General features: G+C 39.1%; 1 protein-coding gene across 4 annotated transcripts in view; it reads right to left on the bottom strand.

Moving 5' to 3' along the window:
* LOC127420648 (engulfment and cell motility protein 1) overlaps positions 1–13,016 on the bottom strand; it is a 150,625-nt gene that overhangs the window by 93,508 nt on the left and 44,101 nt on the right. The gene's annotated exons all lie outside the window — the stretch shown is intronic.

The following is a 13,016-nucleotide window of genomic DNA, read 5'->3' as shown; positions in this document are numbered from 1 at the left end:
TATATGGTTGTGTGACAGTAAAAGTGATTTGATTTGATTGAATTGATACATTTTAATATTTAGTTATTGTCATATTAAACAATAATCATAATCAATCAGCAAATAATACATAATTCCTTAAATCATTAGAAATATGAATGTGGCTCCAAACCATAAGATTCATCCGCGCAGAAGAGCATTGCCAAATCACAACTGATGCAAAATGTTCCTCTGCAAGTTGATTGCAATTTTAGGTTTTAACCACAGATGTCACTAGAGAGCGCAAAATTCTGTAGTGCAGCATTAAGCCCTGATTTTGGTGAAAGCACTTTACATGGTGACCTGACATGATTGTGTCGCAATGGTTTTGTGGTTATATCCATATTTCCTGCATTTCATTTTACTGTCATGTCAACATTCATGTGGACTGAAACCGCTTGTACTTGAATGTTGTAATAGCTTTGTACCTGCATATATTTCATCCTCTTATATGTAGCCAAGTGGAGAAATTTCATGTAATTTAACTCTAGTCATAAATTGGACATGGCCCCTTTAAGACTGGAGTTTTGTGGCACCCGCTTTCTGGCACTCTCTCATGTTAGAGACATAAGTGCATACGTTGTGCAAGAGAGCTCCCGGTTTTGTTCATCATTAGAGAATTGTTTGGGTAAATATAAAATATTTGAACATGTATTTTGCTACGAGTAAATGGACTCCCGAACCCAACTACTCTTTTTATAATGTCTGGATTAATGCCTGGATAATATAACACAAGTTACTGTGATACAAATACACATGCACAATAGTGCACATTAAGAATAACATGTATAGTTGTGGAGATGGGGGCATGGCCGAGCGACGTCTGTAGAGAGCGAGGCCGGGAGAGGAAGAATGGTAAGGACTGACACCTGTGGGAAATTATCTCTAACAGCTGTTCTGTGTAGCAGTGAGAGCTAGAGAGGGATAAAAGAGGCAATCCAGACCGCCGGAGGAGAGAGAGAGACGCACGCAGTCGAGTTCTTGCGTGTGTGCATTTGTTATGCTGGAAAGCAAAGCTTTATGTGTTTAGACTGAAAAGTATGTGAATAAAAGATTACGTGGATTGTTTATCCGGCTCCCGCTTCCTCCTTCAAAGAGAGAACTAGAGAACTGTCACAATAGTAAAGTATAAAATACGATGCATAGGCCTAATATTAAAAATAAGAAATCATTGGCTCATGGTCTTTACTTTTTTGAAATTATTGCAATACTTTGTTATATGTTCATGTTACAGTGTGGTTCTGAAGTTTGTTTGTGTACAGTAAAATATTGCATGTAAAGAGTCTTTTATGTGATATTTTTACTACGAGCCTAATGCAAACGAACTGCCGAACCTCGCTGCTATTTTTCATGCCAGGAGAATATTATATACATTAAATAATGTATATTAAGACAAAACTAACTGGGGGGGGGGGGGGGGCAAGGCTTCTGTCCGAAGGGGGCCGCGGCCACCCCTTGCCCCCCCTTTAGAACCGCCCCTGCTGCTGCCACACGATTGGCTGATTAGATAATTGCATGGATGATTGTTGGTACCAGACGGGCTGGTTTGAGTATTTCTGTAACTGCTGATCTCCTGGGATTATTAGAGAACACAACACTAATCCAAGCAGCTGCAGTGTTTCAGTTCTGACAGCCACCCAGAAGAAAGAGAATGAATGCTCAGAAACTCACACTCTCACCAGGTTTCAGTTCACTCAAGGTGCTAGGATTGCCCACGTCCTGTATAGATTTCAAAAGAGCCCTACAGTAATTCATCTGACACCTCTACAAAGGGTCCGAGAGCTCAGAGGCCAGTGCTGTGAGGGCCTTCAAAGGATCAGTGAGATTAATTTGGGCTGAGAAACAAAGAGATGAGAGACGGCTCCTGAGTTACTAATCACATTCTCTCTCACACACACATGCACTGATGCCAGACGGTTCCTATTTCTGCCCTGCAGACCTATCCTATACAAACCTAAAGAGACAGAACTGTGGGTCCAGCCCAAGACATGTCCAGTTCTTGAGACTATATACTGGCTTTATATTGACCTTTAGCAGCAGTCAAAACTAAAGTACAAGAGGTAGTAAAGGTAAGAGTGTTTTTATATATATATATATATATATATATATATATATATATATATATATATATATATACACTACCAGTCAAAAGTTTTGAAACACTTGACTGAAATGTTTCTCATGATCTTAAAAATCTTTTGATCTGAAGGCGTATGCTTAAATGTTTGAAATTAGTTTTGTTGTCAAAAATACAGTTTTGCCAACATATTAATTTATTTCATTAGAAAACTATAATTTAATTTAAAAAAAAAAGAAAGTTTTTGAAATTGATGACTTGGACCAAATAATAAAGAAAAGCAGCCAATAAGTGCCCAACATAGATGGGAACTCCTCCAATACTGTTTAAAAAGCATCCCAGGGTGATACCTCAAGAAGTTGGTTGAGAAAATGTCAAGAATGCAAATTCTAGGCAAAGGGTGACTACTTTGAAGATGCTAAAATATAACACAGTTTTGATTTATTTTGGAATTTGTTTAGTCACAACATAATTCCCATAGTTCCATTTGTTATTCCATAGTTTGGATGACTGAAAAAAAAAAAAAAATTATAATAAAGAATGAGTGTTTCAAAACTTTTGACCGGTAGTGTATAAATAGGCTATATACAGTGAACAGCTACAATATTAAAAGCACCTGCCTAATATTGTGTAGGTCCCCCTCATGCCGCCAAAACAGCACCAACCCGCATCTCAGAATAGCATTCTTCTCACCAGAATTGTATAGAGTGGTTATCTGAGTTACCGTAGACTGTGTCAGTTCGAACCTGTCTGACCATTCTATGTTGACCTCTCTCATCAACAAGGCATTCTGAGCTATTCTGAGATGCAGGTTGGTGCTGTTTTAGCGGCACGAGGGGAACCTACACAATATTAGGCAGGTGGTTTTAATGTTGTGGCTGATCGGTGTATACACTCACTGGCCACTTTATTAGGTCTACTTATCATCTACTTATACATCTACTTATTCATGTGATTATCTAATCATCCAATCATGTGGCAGCAGTGTAATGTAATTCATGCAGATATGGGTCAGGAGCTTCAGTTAATGTTCACATCAACCATCAGAATGGGGAAAAATTGGCATGATTGTTGGTGCCAGATGGGCTGATTTGAGTATTATTTTCACACGTAACAGTCTCTAGAGTGTATAGATAATGGTGCCAAAAACAAAAAACAACCAGTGAGCAGCAATTCTGTGGGCGGAAACGCCTTGTTTATGAGAGAGGTCAATGGAAAATGGCCAGACTGGTTCAAGCTGACAGAAAGGCTACAGTAACTCGGATAACCGCTCTGTACAATTGTGGTGAGAAGAATAGCATCTCAGAATGCACAACATGTGGAACCTTGAGGCAGATGGGCTACAATAGCAGAAGACAACGTCGGGTTTCACTTCTGTCAGCGAAGAACAAAAAGCTGAGGCAGCAGTGGGCCTACCATTTGTGTACCTCCGCAGAAATCCAGATTTGTCAGACCAGGCGATGTTTTTCCAGTCATCTACTGTCCAGTTTTGGTGAGCCTGTGCCCACTGCAGCCTCAATGTTCAACATGTTGTACGTTCAGAAATGCTTGTCTGCATAGCACTGTTGTACCAGTTTATATCACATATTTCCCCATTCTGATGGTTGATATGAACATTAACTGAAGGTTCTGACCCATATCTGCATGATTTTTTACATAACACTGCTGCCACACGATTGGCTGATTAGATAATTGCATGAATAAGAAGATGTACAGGTGTACCTAATAAAGTGGCCGGTGAGTGTGTGTGTGTGTGTGTGTGTGTGTGTGTGTGTGTGTTTGTATATATAGCGCTTCTACTGTTTTGTTATTTTTGTTTGTTTGTCCTGTGTTTAGTAATCTTTTTTCAGTCAGTTTTACCAGAGACGAACTGCTGAACATTCGACAGCATACACCAGTCAATCTTTTCCCGGATTTTGAATATGCGGATGTTTTGTTTGACATTTTAGTTGGAGGTGCGGCTGTGTTGTTTAAATGCGCTATGAGACGCAGGCAAGGGAGACATGCAGGCACGCTGGTCAAACTCCATCGGCGGGGCTTTCGAACAACGCTGCCAAGCATTCATCTAGCGAATCTCCACTCTCTTCCTAACAAAACGGACGACCTACATCTCCTCACCCACAAAAACAAGGACTTTTCAACCGCTGCTGCCTTGTGCTTCACAGAAACCTGGCTGAGTGAAGCCATTCCAGACAGCTCGTTACATCTGCCGGGCTTTCAGCTGTTCAGAGCAGATCGCATCTTGGAGTTAACGGGGAAAACGAGAGGTAGTGGAACATGCTTTTACATAAATGAAAGTTGGTGTACAGATGTAACAACGTTAAAGAGGACGTGCTGTCCTAATTTGGAAGCGCTCTTTATTAACTGTAAGCCGTTCTACTCACCGCAGGAGTTTTCCTCATTTATTCTAGTGAGTGTGTATATCACGCCAAACGCGTGTGTGAACACAGCGCTGCAACAGCTGACTGATCAAATCACAGATATGGAACAACAATACCCGGACTCAGTTATTATTATTCTTGGGGATTTTAACAAAGCAAACCTCACACGTGAACTGCCCAAATACAAACAGCACATTACATGCCCAACCAGAGACAGAAATATACTGGATCATTGCTACACAACATTAAAGGATGCATATCGCTCTGTTCCTAGAGCAGCTTTGGGACTATCTGATCACTGTCTGGTTCATCTTCTTCCAACTTTTCAGCTAACGACCCTGCATCAGTGTGGAATGGCATGAAACAACTTACGAATTACAGACTCCTGCCCCCAACCCTGTGGTGGACCAACAACTGGCTGACAAACTGAATGTGTTCTACTGTAGATTTGAAAGGCCCAATCTCACACCCCACACCCACTTTGACCTTCGTTTCACACAAACACCAACACCTCCTGCAACCCCCCTCCTCCCCCCTCCTGCTACTCAACCTGCACTTAAGATCTGTGAAGATGATGTGAGCCGCATCTTTCGACAACAAAGGATAAGGAAAGCACAGGGCCCAGATGGAGTTTCACCTGCATGTCTTAGATCCTGTGCTAACCAGCTGGCCCCCATCTTCACACAGACCTTCAATAGATCACTGGAGCAGTGTGAAGTCCCATGCTGCTTCAAACGTTCCACTATCATCCCCATCCCAAAGAAACCAAAAATCACAGGACTTAATGACTACAGACCTGTCGCCCTGACGTCTGTGGTCATGAAGTCATTTGAGAGACTGGTGTTGGCCCACCTGAAGAACATCACTGGACCCTTTCTAGATCCCCTTCAATTTGCTTAGCGAGCAAACAGGTCTGTGGATGATGCAGTCAACATGGGATTGCATCATATCATGCAACATCTGGACAGACCAGGGACATATGCAAGGATCCTTTTTGTGGACTTCAGTTCGGCTTTCAACACCATCATCCCAGCTATACTCCAGAATAAATTACACCAACTCTCTGTTCCCATGTCTATCTGTCAATGGATTACCAGCTTTCTGACGGACAGGCAGCAGCTTGTGAGACAGGAGTAACTCACTTCCAGCACCTGTACAATCAGCACTGGTGCCCACCAGGGATGTGTGCTTTCCCCACTACTCTTCTCCCTCTACACCAATGACTGCATCGCCAAGGACCCCTCTGTCAAGCTCCTGAAGTTTGCAGATGACACCACTGTCATCGGCCTCATCCGAGATGACGATGAGTCTGCATACAGGAGGGAGGTTGAACAGCTGGCTGTCTGGTGCAGTCAAAACAACCTTGAGCTGAACACGCTCAAAATGGTGGAGATGATTGTGGACTTTAGGAGGAACACCCCAACACTGACCCCCCTCACCATTCTAAACAGCACTGTGGCAGCAGTGGAGTCATTCAGGTTCCTGGGCACTACCATCTCACAGGACCTGAAGTGGGAGACCCACATTGACTCCATTGTGAAAAAGGCCCAGCAGAGGTTGTACTTCCATCGCCAGCTGAGGAAATTCAACCTGCCACAGGCGCTGCTGATACAGTTCTACTCAGCGGTCATTGAGTCTGTCCTCTGCACTTCAATAACTGTCTGGTTTGGTTCAGCTACGAAATCAGACATCAGAAGACTACAAAGGACAGTTTGGACTGCTGAGAGGATTATTGGTTGTCCCCTGCCCCCCCCCCCCCCTTCAAGAACAATACACTTCCAGAGTGAGGAAAAAGGCTGGAAAAAAAAAAAAAAAAAAAAATCACACTGGACCCCACTCACCCTGCCCACTACCTTTTTGAACTGTTGCCTTCTGGCCGACGCTTCAGAGCTCTAAGCACCAGAACCGTCAGGCACAGGAACAGTTTTTTCCCTCAGGCTATCCATCTCATGAACAGTTAGATTGCCCCATTGAGCAATAACTATGTGCAATACACAGTTTAGTCTTTCTTATATTTATCCAACACATCCAACCTCTTCTGCCATTTCATTCCTCTGAAAAAATGTGTATGTATGTATGTGTGTGTCTGTACATACTATGTGTATAATTATTTTTTATTTTTTATTATTATCTATGTATTGCTGCTGTTTTTGAATTGTTTTTGTATTGTTGTACACTGGAAGCTCCTGTCACCAAGACAAATTCCTTGTATGTGTAAGCATACTTGGCAAAAAAAAACTCATTCTGATTCTGATATAGATACAACACAATACACTCAATACAATAGACTGTCTATTTTGGTAACACTTTACAATAAGGTTCTATTTGTTAACTCGAGTAAATGCCTTAGGTATCATAAATTAACTAGTGGTCTACCAATATATCGTAGATATTTGGTATTTTATACCAACATTTTCCCATATGGCTGCTTGGTTTCTTAAGCCACGACAGGCCGGGAATCACCTGTTTGCACATGAAGGAGCTATCTCAGACATGTAAATGACCAAATCACAGTTTGTTCTGTTGTCAACAATAATAGACAGGTGTGCAACACAATCTAATTTAAATGGTCTGCAGTATCAGAGCCATGACAGAAGCGTTTGAGCTCATTGTGTTAAAGTGCTCACAGTTTTTATTTTACCTCACTCTCATCTCAACAGTTCCCTGTAACTGTCTTGTCTAATGAGAAAAAGGCAAGTATCAATAAAACTTCTATCATATACCATATACGGATATCTCGTTGTAGCGCGGAGGAGGGCGGGGCCGGGCCGGAATGACGCATGCCCGGACCCCAATCAGTCTGATGAGGCGAGCTTGCCTCATCAGGCTGATTGGGGTCCGAGTGTGCGTCATTCCGGCCCGGCCCCGCCCTCCTCCACGCTACACTCGTTTAAGCAGATTTAATACATAAACCTCATACTCTCATACTAATATATATATATATATTAGGGATGGGCGATTAAACAAATTTTATTTTCAATTACGATTTTGGCTTCCAACGATTATGAAAACAAGATAATCAAGATAAAATGATTATTGTGCCACATTCTGTTTTGCAATGAAACACCCCAGCATTATATCTTTAAAGCATAATTTATTAAAGTTCAAATAATAAGGAGGTGGGTTATGAAAATAAACTCAGAAACTAGCATTTCTCTGTGTGGTCAGCACCACGTCTATGAGTTGCGTGAAGTGCCCAGGGAAGAGATTTAATCTTCTCCCGGCTGATGCACACTCTGGCGCTGGGACACTCGCCACTTGTGCGTATTTGCTTCAGCTAGATTATAACGTGATGGCTCGCAATGTAGTGAATCATAATATATGTGTCACATTCACTGTGTGTATCTTATCATGAAGAAAATATGCAGCTCTATTAAGAAGAGAACGTTTGTTTTTTGTGACTTAAAGATGGATCGAAGTGAACATAAAGGTGAGAGAGTGTAGTCCATTATACACTGGAACAAAATACATTTTTGATTAGTCTTTTTTGGCTTGTTTTCCAAAATAATATCTAAAACTCCTTTAAAACAACATACATTTACTTTAGGAGCTATACTGCAGAAGAAAAAATTGTTATCGGGGAATGTTGAATACAACATTTAATCAGGGCTCGACATTAACACTTGTCCGCTTGTCCGGGACAAGTGAATTTTTGAAGAGGTAAGTGAAAGAGAATTTTACTTGCCTGACCGGACAAGCAGACTAATTAAAATGTCAATAACGAAAAATTACCTTCAGCCCCTCCCTTCCCCATTGTAATCCACTTGGGAGTTGTGGGGGTCCCATTCCCTTCCACTGGTCCATAATAAAACCCTCACTTTTACCCCAGTTAACTCTAGCTGAGGATGCCTTTTCATACTGTTCAATATTTTTCGTTAAAGCTATAACATCATCCTGCCCTGAAATGAAGACTGTAATATCATCAGCATATGCTAATAATGTAATTTTGGAAGTTAAAACTCCATTTGATATTAAGACTCCTCTAATGTCTCTTCTTAACCTGCACAACAGGGGTTCAATAACAAGACTGTACAGCTGCCCTGAAAATGGACAGCCTTGCCTAATACCTCTCGAAACAGGCAATGGTGCACTTAATCCACCTCCAGCTTTAACAAGGACAAAAACATTGGAATACAGCAGCCTTATGTAAGATATAAAAATATCACCAAATCCAAAAAAGGTACTCATGATCAACTTTGTCAAATGCTTTCTCTTGGTCTAATGAGATAATTCAAAGATCAAGATTATTAAATAGATTCAAATCAATAACATCCCTTAACAAGAAAAGATTGTCCATGATTGATCTGTCAGGAATGCAATATGTCTGGTCATTCTTAACCAGAAACTTTAAATAACACTTGAGTCTGTTCACCAGGCACTGTATAGTATAGTCATGACACAATAATGATACTGATCGCAAATTTTTAAGAAGTCCCAAGTCTCCTTTTTTTGGAAGCAAGGAAAGAACTGCTCATCTACAGCTTATAGGAAGTATCTTGTTCTTAAAACATTCCAACAGTACATTATGTAAATGCTCTCCTAAAGTGTCCCAAAATTGCTGATAAAATTCAGCTGGAAGCCCTTCAATCCCTGGAGATCGACCTGTGGATAGTTGCCGCATTGCTTCTGTGAGCTCTTGGAATGTGATTATGTCAGCCTTTCTTTGCTCATCTCCTAACTGTGGTAAATCAGTATTTCAGCAACACTTTCAGAGTCACAGTTTTCAGTTTTATATAATTGTGAATAAAAACATATTGCCAGCTTCCTTATTTCCACAGGGTGTGACGTCACAGGACTATCAGGGCAATGATGATACATCTGTTTCTGTTGAAAAGTTTTCTTCTCTAGATTAAAAAAGTATGTGCTGGGAGCATCCTTGTGCTTAATGTCCTTAACGGAACAGTCTCTTGCACTTATCATCGCTATCTTCACACTTGCTCCTGTTGAATTGACTTGAGCTCCATTTTATTCTTATTAAAAACATCATGTACAGTTCCATTATTATTCAAAAGGTTTCTAAAAGTTAAATGTATTTTTGTAGTCTCTTTATTACGTCTTTCAAAATCAATGTAGAATGAGAGGTATAATTCTGACAAAAAAGTATTATATTTACTTCACCCACATCCCACAACTTGCTACGATTTTCAAATTTGTCCTTTTTCATCTTCCAGTCATTCCAAAACAATTTAAAATGTTCACAAAAAATCTTGTAACAATTTAACATTAAAATACCAATAATAATTAGGTTTTGATGTATTTCTCATATTAAAATAAAAGGTGACCATATGATGGTCTGAAAAACCATTAGGTATATAAAATAGAAGCATTCATCACCCTATTGCTCCATATTTTACCCAAATAAAATCTATCTAATCTTGCACCACTGATTCGATCATCAGACACTTTAAGCAAAGTATACTGTCTCACTCCTATATTAAAATTCCTCCACACATCTGTTCGATTTAATTCATACATTACTTTCAATAATACCATACTTGACTGACTATGGGGCTCTTCTTCATTTCGGTCAATTGTAAAATCTGTGGTACAATTCCAATCTCCCCCTATAACAACACACACACTATCAATCATCAAATTTCTGAATAGCCTGTATTATCTTCATAAAAAAAAAAAACACCTGCTCAGATCCATTATTTGAGGCATAAACATTAGCAAATATAAATCTGATTCCTCCAAACTCATGAGTTAACAAGATAAGACCTTTTATAATCTCATCCACAGCTATAATATTAACATTCACATTTCTAGAAAATAAAATTTCTACTCCTGCACTATTGTTTGTCCCATAGCATAAGGCAAACTTTCCTCCCCACCACATACCCCACTGTCTCATTATCATTACAAGTGTGTGTTTACATCGATCTGATTTATTCTAAAAATTCAGAAACCACTGCCAATTTATTTCTGTCTCTACCCCCTTCATATTTAAGGAGCCCTCCCTTAAAGGCCCCATTGGAAGATGGAAAAGAGAAAGACAAGAGAGAAACAGAAATAGAAAGCAAAGCATAAAGGACACCCCGTGTACTTTATAATTTTTTTTTATTTTGTGAAGCATGAAACTTATACTTCCGTAACTTCGATAATATCTTTTTAAGACGGAACCTCTTCTTCTTACTCAAAGCGTCATAACTTACAGTGCGCTGCAGTAACTGACACAATTAATTTTTCTATATCCTGAAAAAAGTCTCTCACTTACACTGTTTTACCAAACGTTTTATACAAAAAATCTTTATTTCTTGCAAAGTGTACATTTCATCAATAGCCTGTGAGCCTAAGTCAGAAATATCAGAGAATGTGTCATCATCTCTCATCTCCGCATCTTCACTCATTTCAGCACATTCCAGCTACTTCACCATTCGCACTTTCATTAACATTTGAAATCACTTCAGTCTTTTCACTTGATTCCGGTACAGCAGAACATTAGAATTTATTTAGAACTAGAGAATTTAGAACTAGAATTCATTTTTATATCAGTAATTTCAGTGACAATATCCATGTGTTCAACACCTTCAACATTTGGTTCCTCCGCAACCTGTGGCCACACGTCTTCAGATTCATTCACATCCACATCAGCAGAAGCACTGGGTCCAGCAGCCTCATCACTGGCCTGGGCCTTGTGTGTGCATGCCAGCCTCCAGATTCAGTGCTGCGCAAAGTAGTGCCCGACCGATATATTGGTCAGCCGATATTAGCCTTTCACCGATATATCGGTATCGGCATATCTGTTTACTGATATGCGCAGATATGAAAACTTTTTTCAGAACATATTATGCAGAAAACAATGCTTGAATTGGTGTCATAGCGTAGTTTGTCCAGCAGAGCGTGTTCCGACTCCATTGTTTACAGAGCTGTCTCTGAACTGACGGTGGTTCTGCTGACAGGGCGGAGTTAAACGGTGTGGTGTTAAGCGGTGTCTTCTCGGTAAGTTGCTAACTAGTTTGTGAAATACATACTGGAAAGTTAAAAACAATGACCTCATCATTTTCTCTTTTCAATATAACTAATATAACGTTAACCCTGTCCCTGACAACCATGTCACTCCTGTTTATCACATTTGTTTGTTATGTTAGCCAGCTATAGTTTGTCAGTGTAATAAGTAATGTAGCAGATTGAAAGGTAAACATCAGAGCATCTTTTTGCAGCTCAGCAGACAATGGTGCGGTGGTGGATTGTGTCTGTTGAGTGTTGATTTCACGCTATGTTGTTGCCTAGGTGGTGAGACACAATGCTGGAAAGTAAATAAACAACATCCACCTTTTACTCTCTGTGAAAACGACCTTATAGCTGACTAGCTAAGTAAACATGTATTCACCAAACTATTTTGTTTAGGATTCACAGTTTGGTACCCCTTCAACTGAACAATTCCAGTCATTGCATTTATAAAATGTAATATTTAAAAGTCTGGTTTTCCACCGTTGAAAGTTTCCCCTGAACTTGTATAGCAGAATACGGTGTAACACCGCTACCTGTTTATCTCTTGACTCGGCAGGTGTAAATGCTTCTTGTTTTACAACCTGCCTCTAATTGACTGGCAGTATTAATATAGGCAGCAACTGACTTATACTAAACAGTACTGATGTTTATTTAGCTATTTATTTTTATTTATTCTTTATTTTAATGGTCAGCATTTGACTGATACTAAACATACAGTACTGATGTTTATTTAGCTGTTTATTTTATTTGAATTTATTCTTTAATGGTCAGCATTTGACTGATACTAAACATACAGTACTGATTTTTATTGAGCTATTTATTGTATTTTTATTTATTCTTTATTTAAATGGTCAGCAATTGACTGATACTAAACAGTACTGATGTTTATTAAGCTAGTTATTGTATTTTTATTTATTCTTTATTTTCTCAGTGTTCATTTCTAGAATTTGTTGACAATGTATAATAATAATGTCAAATAATTTTGATAAAATATTTGTTTAAGAAAGCAGCCTTCTGAGTACCTTTGCATAGTCATATCGGTGCAAAATAGGTGCACAATACACATAGAAAAGGTCTGTTTTCATTCCAGCTCAAAAATTAACTATATCGGCCACCATATCGGTAATCGGTGAATTTTCCCCCTCTAAAATCGGTATCGGTTGGGCTCTAGTGCAAAGGTCTGAAACCAGACTGAAATGTATCTAAAATGTTAATGTTGACATGGTGAAAAGTTCTATTTTGATAAACGTTTTAAGAATTTATTGGTTAGACACTATTTTGATGATAAAATGAAACTTTAAAAAAATTTCTGGTAAATAATAATTATGAAACTATAATTATTAAAATAATTATTAAATAATTAGTATTGGTATCGAGAACTGTGAAATGTCACTCGTATCGGTACCGACAACTGAAATTTGAAATTAGTGACAACACTAATATATATATATATATATATATATATATATATATATATTTGTACTGTTGTACTGAAGACTGGCTTTCCTGGCTTTATTGATTATATAGACTCAATATTAACACTGCTTTTTTATGCATTCTACAGAGTATGAGGCATGGGAGAACCA

Source organism: Myxocyprinus asiaticus, chromosome 30, assembly GCF_019703515.2.
Source record: "Myxocyprinus asiaticus isolate MX2 ecotype Aquarium Trade chromosome 30, UBuf_Myxa_2, whole genome shotgun sequence".
In the NCBI taxonomy this organism is placed as follows: domain Eukaryota; kingdom Metazoa; phylum Chordata; class Actinopteri; order Cypriniformes; family Catostomidae; genus Myxocyprinus; species Myxocyprinus asiaticus.
The sequence above is the reverse complement of the archived record's forward strand: the minus strand, read 5'-3'. Positions and strand labels throughout refer to the sequence as shown.